We start from the raw sequence: 12619 nt of genomic DNA, 5'->3' as shown, positions 1-12619 counted from the left end.
CTCACCCTGACTCAGGTGTGCAGATAACGAAAAGCACCCCTTTTCCATCGAAAATCTCGTATACCAAGCAAATTGGAACCTCCAACTTATCCGCACGTTTCCTAAGCTCGGAGCGTAAGTCGGCTGCAATTCATGATTTATGGACCTACTTTTATTAGTTTAAACGTCACACGCGCCCGGAAGCAAGTCACAAATTATACAAAGTACGCCATGGAATGCTCGTTCAAGCCCAATCGAACTCAGCACCACATGCTGCTCGAAATCATGGTATTACCCATCACGCGAAGCACAGTTTCCCCGCAGATAGCGACTGTTATCGCGGGTGCAATTATGACAATTTCATGCCATTCCCACAAGCTGTGATCGTGCCCTCGAAGAGCTGGTCACGTGAAACGGACGTTTCTTCTCAACGCGCAAGACAATGACGATGACGAAGGAACTGCTGCTTATCAAACAAACGACGATACTACAATTTATTCGTACCTATTATAATAACAATTGAATCGAAACCCGCCCGGTGATTGGTAGTCGTAAAAGTGTTTACAACGTTGATTCATGTGTCACCTAGTGGAACCAGAGAGTCCACTTCCACCTGCCACCACCGCCACCGCCCAGTAGGCGGCAGCTTTTTCATTGGCAGACCTGCTGTTACAACGTTACTATGGACACAAGTGGACACCTAGTAGAGCGGATGGTTGAGAATCGTGTGCGCATTTTCATAGACAACTAAACTCGATTGACACTCTCTGGGCATGATTGTCATGGTTACTTTGTTGTTGTTGTTGTTTATTTATCACTCTTTACGGCGGCATTGTGATTGTGATTGCCGACAGTCTCACCTGGATGAACACGAGATCCATTTGTGGGGACAATTCACGGGCCGTAAACCGATAACTGTCACGATACTTTCCTGTAGTCTGTAAGTTATATTTCCCAAAAGGATTTATTTTATGATCTTCACGTTCTGTATGTTGGTAATAACCGTTTTTTTTTTTTACTTTTCACTCCAGTCTTATCTCGAGATGACTTATGATTTTTCTGCCAGCGATTTCTCATTATCTATGTTTAAAATAGTAATTGACTGAACAATGGATGAATGGAAGAGATTTGAGATCTGATTTGCGATTTCGTTACGAAGTAGATACGCACGAGGAAGAATATCTGCATGGGCTAATTAGTCGCCAACGGTTTGTAAGCGGATGTTTCTAGACTCCAATCTTTTACTTTTTCATTAGTAGCATCGACCAATTGGCTTCTCTGAATAGTTGAAAAATTTATTACTTAACGAAACATTCATCTTGTTTTTAAATTGATTATGCGAACCAAAACGTAATACATCAAGGCACAGGTTATCGACAGATTGACAGGCTATAAATGTAACAACACGATTTTTAATTTGCAATAATCCATGAAACAATGGAGACACGCGTATACCAATTGAATTTGTGGCGTTGATCGATTGTACTCGCGGTAATGTCCTATTATCATGATTATTTATTGAGTGCAATCGTGGAAAAAAATATTGTTGGGAAGGCGCACGTTTTTTTTTTTTCAGTTGCTCCTGTTTGTTAGAAATGTTTACAACAGTATCTTGAGCGAAAATTAGAGTACGATATTTTTTTTTGCCTGAAGGCTCTAAGCTACGCAGTAGGCCTCGACGTTATCAAACTTGAATTAAAAGAAGAATTTATTACCAAAATCAAAAAGTGAAAAATTATTATTTACAACTTTGCCGAAGACGTCATACCGAACAAATAAACCGTTTTGGCTCTGAAAATATTTGTAACCATCAATACCTTCCCAAATAGCATTTTAAATAGATTCCCAAAAATGAATCGTGCTCCGAAAAGTTAATCCAATAGCACGAAATGGCATCTTTAACCCAAAGAAACATCTATGCAAAGTTTTAGCCAAATCAAATATAGTCGATATCAGAAAATAAAAAATCAAACTAGTGAAACGAAAAGCGTTAATCATCTCCGTGGAAGCACAAAAAGTTCAGAAAAAGTATTATTTTTGAGCGAAAGTGTTGTCAGATAGATTATTTTTGTATTCAAAAACCAAATTTTCCATTTTTCGATAAATGCAGTTAATTCTATTTCAAATTTGATAATTTCATCGTATTTCTCGGAAAATTTTCCGTAGGAAACAGTTGTCACTACGAGGTAATATGAGCCAATCTCAAGGTATAAGATTTTTTCGAAAATAGTTTAAATTTCGTAATTAGCTTTTCGCAAGGTCTATTGAGTTTGAAAACGTCTCGTAAAAAGGTCTATTTATCTTATTCCTTGCATCACTAGCTTGCTGGCAAATTCTCCAGATTCTCTGCAACTCTGTCATGATTTGTGATACTGCACTGTTGACGACATTCGAAGTATTCTCGTCTTCAAACATTTGTGCTACTATATTCTCGACATTTAGCGTTGAGATTTCTGCTTCGCATTGAAAAACTACATGCTCCGGAGTTTCTTCTACATAACCCCGCGCAAAACCATCCCATCCCAATCACGTTGCCATTTGGCCATTGACTCTGGTCGTAGCATCTTTCGAACTCAGAGCAATCATTAGTTTCACATTTCGTGCTAAATTGTCGCTCGTTTTCTAAACGTTGGTAAAATTTTTATTACTTCGTGTATTACAATAAAATAAAATGGCAAATAACAATCAAGATTAGTGCCATATATTGATAGAGAAACTTTGTTTCTCATACTTTCGTTAGCGTTCAAAAAAAAGTTCCACCGAGTTCCTCTCTAGAACATATATCAAAAGTTTGCTTGAAGTGTCCTCTACAAAATATATAAGAATTAGCTGCAACTTCCTGCAACTCTGCGAGATTTTTTATTTGTCGTAGGTCCATGCCAATCACTCGTGAACCGGCAGGTTTTTGAGGAGTGGGTTAACTGCAATGTAAGCAAACGAACATCATGTATATTTCGATACTTGACATTGTCTCTACCAGAAGACATAGTTGAGCGGGTTTATGAAAATTTGCACAAGTTTTCTGATGTATATTGTTTGAAGTGGAACTCGAAGTGGGTAAGAATAGAATGTAATAGAATAAAAAAGTATTTCATGGGAAAGCATTAAATTTTGTTAGAGTCACCGCTTGCTTTTACTCGATTCGATGAGAATAATAGTTATGAGTACAACAACATTTCTTCTCGTGGATGTCCTCAGAAATTTTTTGAAAGCTGCGAAAACCAGAACTACAAAAAACGGCGAAGATGCACCCAATAAAAACAAATCGTGAATGAGGAACAATAATCGGACAAAACGGAAGGAAAAAGAAAACTATAATCAAAAGTTGGTTTTTTAATTGCTATGATATTATAATATGCATCATGAATAGAGTTGCCACCTTATATGGATATCTAGCCCGGAGATTTTAAAAGTACCCTTACTAACACGCAGAGAATCCTGGGTAAGAATCCCAAGGATACCTTTAACTCGGTGACGGAATCGTGAAAGGAATCGTAAACACGATCCGGAGGGTTCCCACTCACGATTCTTATTCAAGATCAAGAATCCTAGGGCCATATACAGGACATTCCTGAGGATTCTTTTTTCAGGAATCCTTTTCAAGGACGCTCACGAATCCAATGTGAGGAATTCTAGAGAATCCTAGAGAATGCCAATCGAATTCGGTGATTCTGGTGACAATGTCAGTAAAATATTTCAATGAAATTTAGTAAATGATAAAGATTCGCTGAAATTCGACATGCCGAAACTAATTCGCTAGATTTCTGAGTATTCCGTCCAAATTTATGACCGTCCAAATTTATGACTCTGTACATTACCTCCATTCTGAAAATATTCATATTGAGTGGTATTCGATCATTTTCAGCTGTTTTTCTGGCATCAATCTGATTCCGGAAATACCCATATTGGGTGGCCTTCAGTAATTTTGTTGTTTTCCAGAAACTGAAAGTGGTCATCTTTGAATTCAAAATAGTGTCCAGGGTCAATGCTTGGGGTCTATGCATCACCTCTATTACAGAAATATCCATATTAAGTAATATTCGGTCTTTTTCGGTGGTTTTCAGAAACCGGCAGTCGCCATCTTGGATATCAAAATGGCATTTGTGACAATTTCTGGCCCCTTCGGCTGTTTTCCAGAAACCGGAAGTCGCCATCTTGAATTTCAACATGGCATTTGAAGAAAATTTTCTAGCCTCTGAGCGTCATTCTGGTTAAAGAAACACCCATATTGGTTTTTATTTGGTCATTTTTGGCAGTTTTCCAGACACCGGAAATCGCTATCTTAGAATTCAAAATGGTGATCGATTTATAGCTTCTGTGCACCATTACGATTCCGGAAATACCCATATTAGAAACCAGAAATTTCCATCTTAAATTTAAAAATGGCGTCTGGAGTCGAGTTTTGACTCCTGAGCATCGACCCGATCATTATAGGCTGTTTTCCAGGAAACCTGGTTGAAATATCTGTTTATCTTGTATGGGAGACCTGCCTCCCACTCCAGAATACGGAGGAGTATCGAACCACCACAGACATTTATGTTTGATTTGTATAAGAGCCCTACCATCCAGAAGAGGGAGGGGTGTTGAACTATCATGGACATATTTGTTACATCTAAAAACATTCACATACCAAATTTGGTTGTATTTGCTTGATTGGTTCTCGAGCTGAGCGAAAATTGTGTTTAATTTGTATGAGACCCCTCCGTTATAGAAGAGTGAAGGGTTTTGAACCAATATGGACATATTTGTTACCCCTAAAGACATCCATATGCCAAATTTGGTTCCTTTTGCTTGGTCAGTTTCCGAGATGTGCAGAAATTTGTGTTTCATTTGTATGGGACCCCTTTCTAGAATAGGGAGGGGTCTCGAACTACCTTAGTCACCTTTCTCGGCCCATAAAACCCCTATGTACAAAATTTCACGCCGATCAGTTCAGTAGTTTCCAAGCCTTTATGGATCAGACAGACAGACAGACAGAGCTGCATTTTTATATGTTTAGATAGTTGAACCGATCACCGTGACGGTAGCCACCATTTGAGCGTGATTCTATTTGTATTTAATTTTCGGTGGTAGCTTTTAAAGGATAATTTCAAAATAACTGTCGAGAGTCACCTATTTTAAATTGCTATCATATTATTGTTGTTCATTGCGCTTTCTGCGATCTCATTTCTTCGTTGTATGGAAATTCTATTTTCGTGAATTCCACAATTTTCCTTTAAATTGTTCTAGTTTTTTCGCGGTAAAAATTTGCCTTGGATGAAGACGAACACAACAAAACAAAGCCAGCTCAAATCAGACGCTCCGTTGTAAAGTTATGGGCGATCGCACATATATGTAACTTTATTTTATATATAAGATAATAATAAAAATAATTCGTTATAATTGCACTTAAGTCACTTTTGCAATTATGTAAAAGTAAGTAAAACATAGAAACCGCAGTTTTCGTTACAATGCACATCTTTTACAAAGAGATTAACGGTTTCTGGTATAGGATGAGTGTGTTGGCGTTTGGAACAGTTTTGTGAATTAGTGAATTACATAAGATCTTTATGCATTTAGTAGTATGTTTTATCGAAAAAAATGTGTAGTTTTAATTTATGTCTCGTTTCACCCTACATTGAACGCACTGTGCGCACTCGCGACTTGAATGGCCATGAGCCTGACCACACTGCACAGTTTCGTCTGATTCCTCTTATGCCTTGTTCAGACTACGCCGGATATCACCTGATATCGCCAGGTGATATCGGATATCACATCGAGCGTTCACACTACAGCTGATATGATTTGACATTTGCTGTGGTAATTGAAAAGAAAAGAAAACAAAAAAAAGGTCAAAGCTAAAACAAGACAACAAGAGTAATGGGATTAGGATAGAGATGTCAGTTAGTTAGCTCACACCAACGTGAACTCTCATATGCAATTGTCAAAATGTGCGGGATGAAAATAGCAAAAATATTTCCTTCCTTTTTTCTCGCATGCAACGCGAACTGCGGAATTTGTGAGGTTGCGTCAAATTGGTTTTCGAACATGATATCCGCGATAGCATGTAGCCGAGGTGATATCCGTTGACAGCTCGATTGTATGGGATATCAGCGAAGATGATAAACAAATAAACGTCAAAATCAACTGACGACAAGGCCAAGACATGATTGCTGAAAGGTGAAACAATTTTTTCAGTATCCATGTGGACGACTGTACGGTGCTGCCATCCTAAAAATGTTAATAATGTGTACGAATGTTTAGTTCTCAAACATGAAACTTTCCGGAAGAATCAAGAATAATCGGCGCATCATTTAAAATTGAGCGTACCATCAGAAATTCCGGATAACCGCTATAAGCACGCTCTACAGCCAAGTTTTCCACTCTTGCCGAGGTTAATAAACCAAAAATCGGGTGCCCCGGTGAACCTGACCATATGCACAATGGTGCTGAAAACTGGCTTGCGACATATCAAACTTTAAGTGTTGGTAAAATGGGACCTGAAAATAAATATAACCCCTCAATATAAACTCCCACTCTGACAGTCATTTTCACACTTTTCTCTCGTACTTAGAAGTGCAAAAAATGTGGAAATATCATTAAGTGCGAAAAATGACAATATCATTAATCTGCATGTTATTAAAAATGTATGAAAAATGTGGAAGTTAGGTATCTTGGATGGTGATATGGCCTCGATAGCACGAATCGCCTGATATCAGGTGATATACTGTGTAGTGTAAACGGGGTATTAGTCTTTAATGCCCCATGCCTTGCTGGACCTCCATATCGCAGTATTGAAGATGATACACTAGTGTCTGTGTGTGTGTCTGTGTGTGTGGCTGTGTGTGTGTCTGTGTATGTGGCTGTGTGTGTGTCTGTGTGTGTGTGTGTAGTAGTCCAATGAGACTCTGTTGAATTCAGGGGGGATCTATCTGTCAAGCATCGTGTAACCAACATATTCGGCAATATGGCGTTTGTTTTGGTTTTGGTTCTGTTTTTTTTTTTTTTTTTATTTGTCAATAGCGTATAACAATTTTCGTTATTTATAACTTGAGATGGAACTCTAAACCTTGTAAATTTATTATTCTATCGTTACTATGAGCGTTAATATAATATAAATAATTTACAAACATTTTTATAATTTTTACTTTTTTTCTTTGATAAATCCTTTCCAAGGTCGGTATGATTAAGTCGTCGAAAGAGAGTCGTCTCCATCCTCTCAAAATGTTGGTGATTTCTCGCTGCAATAATTCCCAGGCAGGACCAACTCGATCACAGGAACAGAATTTATGATTTATCGATTCCTCCGCATGATCCTCACAATGTACGCATTCGGCAGTCTCAGCTCTCTGCATCACGAAGAGCAGTTTGTTGTGTGGTATTTTGCCATTTACCGCCAGGTACAGATAGCTTTTGTCTACCGATGTGAGCTGTTTGCATGCAATATTTCGCCATGTCCGTGGCCAGTCGGTAGTCGGATTGTTCTGTTCCACCTTTGGCAGTTCGGTTTGCCGGATGAAGTTCTGGTGGATTAGATCGACGGAGGGGTTTTGTTGGATTTGAAGGGGAATTTGGGATATAGTGGTGAGGATGGTTTTGATGTCAGGATTATCCATCGAGATTGTTGGGCGGGGATTGTCTTGGAGAAGCAAGGATCTATAATGAGGAATGGAATCGATTTCTCGTAAATGCCGATTAACGGCTAGTGATTTGCATTTAAGTGCCGGCAATTGAAGCTTTAAGCCGCCATGCTCGCGGTTGCGCGCCAACTGCATTATTGGAACTCTGGCTACAAGACCGCTCCACAGAAAGGCGCCCATCCTCGATGTAATCTTGGCTGTGTGTACGGCAAATGGTGGCAGGATAGAAGATAGATACCAGATTCTGGAACTACCGAAAGTGTTAAGCACAGTTACCTTTTGAAGCAAAGATAGGCAGCGCGACGACTGCAACCATAACAATTGTGAAAATTTTCCAACCACAGCGTTCCAATTCAATGATGTCATCAGCCGGATCGAGTTGGCGAAAATAACACCCAATATTTTAACCGTGCTAGATGTTTGCAGCCACTGAACATTTAAGGGCTATTCCCACTGCTCCCGTTCCGGGACCGGGCCGGGACCGGGCTCGTCCGGGACTTTTCATGCATTCACACTGCGCCGTGCTTGAACCGTGCCCGCGCTGCGCTCTGGCTGAGAAATGTTGATGTGTGTATGTGAAAGAACGTCTTTCTCTTTTTTTCATACCGCAGCTCACTCCGCGCGAAATATGTCACTACAACATACACGCATCCACCCGAGTGCCTTCCGTGCACTCTCAGGCCAACACAAAGTATCGTCGGCAACGATAGTTTTTCTCTCGCACTGCAGCAGCACGACGGCAACTCAACGCTGCCCCGGTCTGGGCACGGCGCGTCGGTGTGAATGCGTTCATAAGAACGCATGCAATCAATCTCAAACGAGCCCGGACGACACGCGGAACAGCCACGGTCCGGTCCCGGAACGGAAGCAGTGGGAATAGCCCTTTATTTGGTTTTCTTCATAGTAACCCACGTCGATTGCAACAGTTTTGCGCCAGCAACTAGCTCAAACCGAACAAACAGCTCATTCATTGCTTCGATTTGTTCAGGCGAGGTAACGATCACGCTGATATCGTCTGCATAAGCTACCAGTAGATCATTCCCGCATGCTTGTTCGAGTCGGCACACCAGTGGATGAAGATATAGCACGAAGAGGTGCATAGACAACGGGTCCCCTTGCTGAACCGAACGTTGGATGTCAATCGACCGTGAGAGATGTCCGTTAACAAGCAGTCGAGAGCTGAAGCGTTGAGCGATCTGGGAGAGCAGTGTGACGAGGCGTTCGTTGACGCCGAGTGATCGCATGGTTTTAAAGAGAAAGGAGTGCCGGACTCGATCAAAAGCATGGTCCAAGTCGAAGCTTACAAGTTTCCCGGCGCGACGATGATGCCGGAGACTGGCTATCCTTTCTTTCGAAGCGAGAGTTGCCTGGAAGATATTCCGCTCTGAGTTTGAACATTTCTGTCCGTCGCTCAGTATATGATGGTGACGCATTACATCCTCCAGTCGGGTTTTGAGGATGCGAGAAAACAGCTTGTAGTCCGTGTTCAAAAGCGAGATGGGGCGATACGAGCGGGCTGTGCCATCGCCACCCTTCTTCTTTACTAGGACGATGATGCCGTCTACGAAAGTTGTGGGGAAATTGCCAGAAAGAGCGTCATTCATCACAAGATTGAGTTCCCGGTGGATAACGTCGAACATGCGCTGGTAGAACTCTTTTGGGAGACCGTCGGAACCGGGCGATTTTCGTGACGCGCTCGCTCGTATTGCGGCGAGAATCTCTAGCGTAGTTATCTCACTCGTACAGGCTTCGTTGGGCCCGGTCCCGGAACGGAAGCAGTGGGAATAGCCCTTTAAGTTTTCGCAGACGAACGTGTCGTCGTCAGCTTCTTCTGCTCTTTCTACCTCGGAGTATAAATGGGAGAAATAGTCGACCATATGCGCCTCGATGGCCTGGGGCTGGTCGATGGTTTCGTTCTGTTCGGTTTGCAGAGAGGATATGATGGTTCGTTTCCTGCTCCGTTCTCCCAGTTGATAAACAGAGATAGGTTCTTCAGCCAGGTACGTTTCGTTGATGCGCATAAACATATGCGAGAAGTTACGCTGCAGCGCCAGCATCTCACCTTTAAGCTGATTTATAGTTTGTAGCATCGCTGGATTCTGGTAGTAGCCATCGTAGGCTAGCCGTAATTCGAAGTAGAGCCGCTGGTGTTCGTTATGGAAATCATCAAAAACTGCTCGCGACTTCCATTTGAAGAAAGATTTGGTTTTGGGCTTAGCATACGGCAGCCACCATTCCATCCAAGATGCGTAGTTTCGGCGCTGGCGGGTCCAATATTGCCACCGATATTGGAAGTCCGCCACATTTTCATCGGTCAGCAAATGAGGGCGAAGGGACCAGAAACCACGGCCGTGTTCTCGACCGAGGTGGGGAAGACATAGTCGGAGTGTGAGTGCTTTGTGGTCGGAGAAAGAGCAGACGTGAGCATGTGCTGTTCGGAAATGATCGCGCAGCCCAGTACTTACGTACTTACGTTTGGTCACGAAACTGATCGATGTGAAATATTATAGAATTAAAACGTTTTTCTATCAAAACTCGAGAAACCGCGGAAAACTTTCACGAATGTGTTGTGCAGTGATTTTTTCCCCCATTATTGTTCCTAGTTACAACGTCATGGACCAAAAAACGTCATGGACCAGAGTTGATCTGCGATAACGCACACATATATGAAATTTGACAGCAGTGAATCCCCTCTGGTTGAATTTTATTGTAATTGGATTTTTTGTTTGGAGATTATGTATTGTCTGTTTCTTTTAAAACAAAACGCGCCGGATTCGTCGCAGAAATCTTCGCCGTACAAATTGCATGGCGACGATTTCTGCGACGAATTTGGCGCGTTTTGTTTTGAAAGAAACAGACAATATCAAAATGTAAAAATCACGAAAAATCAGTATCTCAAAAACTACACAACCGGTTTCAACAAAATTAGTTTTAAATGAACGAACCTTGGTTGTGTAGTTTCTGTGATATTGAAGTTTCGTGATTTTCTCATTTTGATACATTACAGACGAAGTTACAGTCCGATTATAGTAAAATTCAAAAATGTGTTATAGGGCAACTAGACCTTTCATTTGGAACCAATTTGGTGGAAATCGTTTCAGCCATCTAGGAGAAAAATGAGTGAGTAGTAGTCATCGGTATATGTTACTTTTCGAAGCTGGATTTCACATTTTTAAACATAACAGGTAAAGTAAAAGTCCTTGCAAAAAAAAGTCAATAGGGTCTTATGGGGCAACTAGACCTTCCATATGACACTGATTTTATGAAGATCGGTCCAACCATCTCTGAGAAATATATGTGAGATTAAACAGTCTTTAAAACACGTTTCTTTCCATAACTTTTGAATCACATGTCCAATCTTTATAAAATTCCAAAGGTAGGGTTCTGGAGATGGCCCGTTCATTTGTTCAAATCGGTTGTGTAGTTTCTGAGATAATGAACTTTCGTGATTTCTACATTTTGATAACTAACGTAAAAACTAAAAATCCGATTACAATAAAATTTAATAGGGTGTTATGGGGCAACTATACCTTTCGTTTGAGAATAATTTTATGAAAATCGGTTCAGCCATCTCTGAGAAAATCGAGTGAGATTGAAAAGTTGAACATACACACACATACAGAAAATGCTCACCTCGTCGAACCAAGTCGAGTAATATATGCCATTCGGCCCCTTGAAGCACTTTGTTACCTTCGGTTTTGTCAGTGATTGCTATACCGAAAAAGAGAAAGGCAAAAATCACATCATGTTTCTGTGTCCTTTTTCCTTTTTAGCGAATACTAATTGCCGAGCCTTTCTCCCGACTCCTTCGATCAAACCGCATGCAGAACACCCTTACCCTTGAACTGCATCTCTTTGATAATTGTCTTTCTTGTCTTCGTGATGCTCCGCGGAGCTCTGGTGTGTTCTAGTTCATGTCCTTTGGCGCCACCTAAACATTGTTCGCGGCATACCACTCCATCGCCTTTTCTACGGCAAGATGCCTATTCCGGTCAAAACTGAACGAAACAACTGTGTTGCTTGATAAAAGGCAACGGACGTTTTCTCGGACCCTCCTGCAAATAATTTTCTTGGTTTACGGAACCTTTCACGATAAAAAATGTTGCTCTCCAAACCACAGGGACAGATGGCCAGACAAGCTTCTCTTTTCCTGCTTCTTTAAAGCCTGGAGGTTGACGCATGTAGACAGACCTTTTCGTCAAGGGATCCATTAAGATAGGTTGTTTTTTTATCGGGGTGTTTCACAGTCATCTTTCGATTAGCCGCTATTGTCAAAAATGTACGAAATTATGCATGTTGCGTAAAAGGAGCGTAGACCTCGTCAAAGTCTTCTCCGTACTTTTGCACATAATAACCTTGAGCTACAAATCAAGCCTTATTTGTCAAAATTCGACCTGCTTTATCCCGCTTGAGCTTCAGTACTCACATGGAGCCAACAACGTTCTGTACTTTAGGCAACGGTACAAGCTTCCAAAGTGTTGTTTTGATGATGTGATTTCAGTTCGTCTTCCGACACACTATTTAGCATCCTTCACCGAATCTTCGTAGTTCATTGATTCCTGTGCAGCACACGCCACAGTGCCTACTGCATGGTCCAGTACATAATCATCAAGGTGTCGATATCCTCCCTAATACTTGAAAAGAGCGTAACTCAAAAATCAGCCCAAGGATGATTTTCAAATTTGGCTCAGAAGTGCAAGATAGTAACACAAACCAACTGGCATTAACAGTTTTGATGGCGTATTTTATTTTATAATTACTGTATTTGGAACACCGTGAAGTAGGTTACTGGCCCAGGAACATACTTAACATCGTTAATTTTAATATTCACCAATTTGTCGTGACTCGTGATTATCTACTCCACATAGTACACAACAACTTTCACCGAGAATTTGGGGCTTATTTCCATCGGAAAGCGTAATCCAACCACCGGAATTTAGGGGCTAGTGACCCGTGGATTGCCCTAATATCCCACGCAAAGGGTTGTGTGCAAGCATAACTTACAGGGGTGATCATCTGTT

At 41.1% G+C, this 12619-nt stretch overlaps 1 long non-coding RNA gene across 1 annotated transcript; it reads right to left on the bottom strand.

Annotated features, from left to right (window-relative positions):
- Nucleotides 1-11232: 11232 nt before the first annotated feature.
- On the bottom strand, nt 11233-12211 carry LOC129723846 (uncharacterized). The gene is made up of 3 exons (XR_008727828.1): nt 12025-12211; nt 11437-11959; nt 11233-11309 (listed from the first exon to the last, which is right to left on the bottom strand). It is a non-coding gene; the product is annotated as an uncharacterized LOC129723846 (long non-coding RNA).
- Nucleotides 12212-12619: the final 408 nt, after the last annotated feature.

This window comes from Wyeomyia smithii, chromosome 2 (assembly GCF_029784165.1).
Source record: "Wyeomyia smithii strain HCP4-BCI-WySm-NY-G18 chromosome 2, ASM2978416v1, whole genome shotgun sequence".
Lineage (NCBI taxonomy): Eukaryota > Metazoa > Arthropoda > Insecta > Diptera > Culicidae > Wyeomyia > Wyeomyia smithii.
This window is presented reverse-complemented; position numbering and strand designations above follow the sequence as displayed.